Source organism: Equus caballus, chromosome 1 (assembly GCF_041296265.1).
Source record: "Equus caballus isolate H_3958 breed thoroughbred chromosome 1, TB-T2T, whole genome shotgun sequence".
In the NCBI taxonomy this organism is placed as follows: domain Eukaryota; kingdom Metazoa; phylum Chordata; class Mammalia; order Perissodactyla; family Equidae; genus Equus; species Equus caballus.
Window position 1 is genome coordinate 179,445,162 of NC_091684.1, and position 4,099 is coordinate 179,449,260.

Here is a 4,099-nt window from a genome sequence, read left to right on the forward strand (position 1 = left end):
AGAGGCTTGCCTCCTGCTATGCCCACCAAGATAGCAGACCCACTACCTGCTGTGTCCATCAAGTGCTGTGCTGACAGGGCAATCTTGTGACTATTATGGGAGGGACATTTCAATCATATGTGGAACAGCCTGTATGGGGGTATATAACCACTCTGTTCACCTCACTTCTTTGGTGCCCTTTCTTCCTTTGGGAAGAAAGGCCCCAGGCCATGGTCCTCAGATTTCAGCTCAGAATAAACTCTCCCAAATTTTCATTTATAGATTGATCATGGATTATTTTCGTCGACAAGAGCCAGCTTTTTCAGCTTACGTCCAATAGCTTTTCTAGGGGTATTCCTCATTGTAGTTAATAGCCAGCAAAGGCAGATACTATGGGACTCATCTCAGTTGTGCTGAGTCTGAAGGATTCTTATAGCAGTAATGCTCCCCCTTTCAGGTATCCTGCTCCTCTGGGGAAGGCTGAGTATCTTAGGATTGCTCCTGGCTGACTGTGAAGCACCACAGCTTGTAAAGGTGGCGTTTTCACTCCAGAATGAATTTCTGCCTCTTTCACCTCAGTCAGGACTGTCCCTTGTTGTGGGAGTTCTTTTTATCCAACTTTCACTTCTTTCTCAGGCATAATTGTTCCAAAAACAGTTGTAGCTTGGTTATGTTTGTGGGAGAAGGTGAGTTCAGAGTCCATTTATGCTGCCGTCTTGACACCAAGTTGTTTATGACTTTTCTATTTCCAGGGTATATAAATTTTAAAAGTTTTTATCTTAAACATATTTATAGTGAAGACTAATACATTTATAATTTTAATTTATCATTTAAAGTACTTTCCATTTAATCACAATGTGCACAAATAGAATTTCTATATCTACATGTAGTTTCATCAGATGAATAAATCTGGATTAATTTAAATATTCCTCCATTTGCTCTATTATAAATAATAGTGAAACTAACATATTTATGGTGAAATAGCTTTCTGCATTTCCCTTAGACACAAATGACTTTTTATCTAGTGATAGTTCTTCCTATACAGAAATACACTGAATGCTACTCTTTGCCCATCTTGATACAATAATAATAATAATAACAAGTAAATTGCTACCAAGAGTTTTCTTGTTTTGTTTTTATTTTTTTAACTGATTCTTGTCCAGGAAACTATTGTGTAAACAAAGTAGTTAAAAGTAACCTAAATTTATTTAATCTTGAGTAAATTACTTTGAATGAAGAGCTATGATGAAAATAAAGGGCATCGATAAAGAGCTACCTTTTCCTATTCTGGAAAGGTCATTTCCAACATTAAAAATAATGTTTTTGAAAAACATAATATAGTAAGAATATGCAGTGAATGTAAATGTTTATAATTTCTTTTAATAGTCCATCTAACTTAGTACCCTTCTTAAAATGTACTAAAGATCAAATTGTATCAATTAGATCAATAATAATTACCAAGGAATAAATTGTTAAGAATCCTAAACCAAATGATAATGTATGTTAAATAAACAATACTTTTATTTTTTTAGAAATCTATGTAGATAGTATTTCACTGAAATTGCAATAAACTTTAAATTATGAACAAGTTCCTCATTGCACATTTACCTTTATGTATTTTTCATGACATCTTTCATGGATGTTAATTAAAAGGAATGTGATACATGCATTTATACACATGTGTATCAAAGAAGAGCTGCAAAGTATACAAAAAGAAAAAAGCTAAAGATGTAATCAAATAGCATTTTTAAAATTATTTATGCTTGTCTAATTAAGGTAGAAATAAATCAGGATGCATAAAATAGCATGCACGAAATGAATATCAAAATGTATTTTCTGTATCAATAAGTGCCTGCAAGACACATAAAATAATTTCATGAATCCAAAAAGGAGCAGTAGGCAGCATGCCATTTGTAGTTTGCCTTGTAGTTGTTTAGACCCTCTTTTTAAAAGCAATTTTTCTGCTTTGAATAAAATTATATTCACCAGTAAATGAAAAGCTCCATAAAGGAAATATTAAAAATAATATTGAAATTAATGTCTTAGAAATTTCTCTCATCTAAATGTTATTTTCTCCTCTGATATACAGCAAAAAAAAAAAAAAAAAAAAAAAAATCACAAATTAAAAAGCACCTGAAATACCTTAATTATCTTTCTTAGGAGTGTTATCTCATGATTCATAACATGCAGGCATTTGAGCTTCTTCAAATCAAGATTAAATTTTCAAAGACATTTTCTTCAAAACTGAAAAAAAAAACCCTCAAATTGCTTGTCAACTGCATTTAAGTAAAAAATGATTTTTTTTAAGCTTCCATTTTATGTCAGCTGACCCTGCTAGAATATCTACATTTCATGCTGTGTAAATAGAACCTCTTTTGTACTATTTTCCTCAACATTTTCTACATTAGCCCAATCTGGAATCCTAGCAACAGACCACTTTGCTATGTGCTGTTTCTCTTTTTGAGCAAATAGCTTTTTATTGTCAGCTAGCAGAGAGTCAGAAATGAATGTTACTGAAGGTTTGACACCAGCACATCTAGTAACATGGATCATCATTTTCTCCCTCCAGAATATTATTGAAAACCTTCTTAAATCACTTAAACATGTATTTAAATGATTCAATTTATTTTTTTATTTTAAAAATAAGTATGCAACTAGTATGTGAATATATTCCTGCAAAAGAACCAAGCTATACTGAGCAAAGCTGTGTGAATGTCCAACTTAAATCTGTTAACTGATACATTTCTCTGATCCAGACACATCACAGACCGTGATTAGCAATTTGGTTTTGTGTTAACTTGGCCCTTTCTCTATGCATTTAATAAACATAGTTAGGTACTTATATCTCTTCAAAGAAACATTTGTACTTATAGAAGATTATATCATTCTGTACTTATTGTAATATGACTTGTATTTTTCACTTAACAATATGCCTTTGAGATATTTTCATATCAGTAGTACTTGGCACAAAGTATATATTCAATAACTGTTACCTATAATTTTGTTATTGTTCTTGCGCAATTTTAAAAATGGGGTACAATTCCCTTATCATATAAACATTTGTTTCTCATTGATAGATTTTTCAGAGTATAATTGTATGGATGAGAACTCCATATGAAAGTAATATGATTTTTAAAATAATTATTAATATTTTTCCCATTGGCATTTGTGACTACAAAATATTTGCCTCGGCTGGTCTGAGTATTATGTGTTTGTGGAGTGGGATATGTTTTGTGAATGGAAGAGTTGGAATTTTCCTAGAAGATTGGGAGAAAAGAAATCTAACCTTCAAAAGTAAGATTATGCAGTAATACAAAAACATTGAAAATCAGGGTATTTTCTTGAGAGAAGATTTTCCCAGTTGTTTTCATACCTGTGTATCATTCCCATGGTAAAGGGAGTAGGACCTCACTAGGAGAGCTAGCTTGTAAAGTAGACAAGATGACCCTTTCAACTTCAGCAACAATGCCTTGAAGTAAGATGTGCTACAGTAAAAGGATGCAATATAGGAGAGATAACAGGAAAACCAGGGGCCGGTCTGGTGACGCAGCGGTTAAGTGCGCACGTTCTGCTTCAGTGGCCCGGCATCACCAGTCCCGGGTGCGGACAGGGCACCGCTTGGCGAAAGCCATGCTGTGGCAGGCATCCAGCATATAAAGTAGAGGAAGATGGTCACGGATGTTAGCTCAGAGCCAGTCTTCCTCAGCAAAAAGAGGAGGATTGGCAGTAGTTAGCTCAGGGCTGATCTTCCTCAAAAAAAAAAAAAGAGGAAAAGGAAAACCAAACACTTTTCCACTTCTCCACTTCTAGGAGGGACAGAGCCACTAAAGCTGATCACCTTACTGAGAGTAAGATCAAAAGCAGAGCTGCAGAGAATTAACATGGTACGAACAAGTCAAAGAAAATTTGACAACAAATATTCAGGTAGAAGGAGGTGCTAAAAATTAGTGTCTAAGTGTTTCTTAGCCAACGCTGGTTTCCTTGAGGAATGGAATTGAACCAGAAAGCTGAAAGTGCATCTGGAAGCTTGTCAAAGGAAAGCATTACGACAGGGTCTTGGCTGCTTTGCTCTGAGGGCTATATTATAGACCTCCTGTCTTGGACAAAATAAGTCACAGCC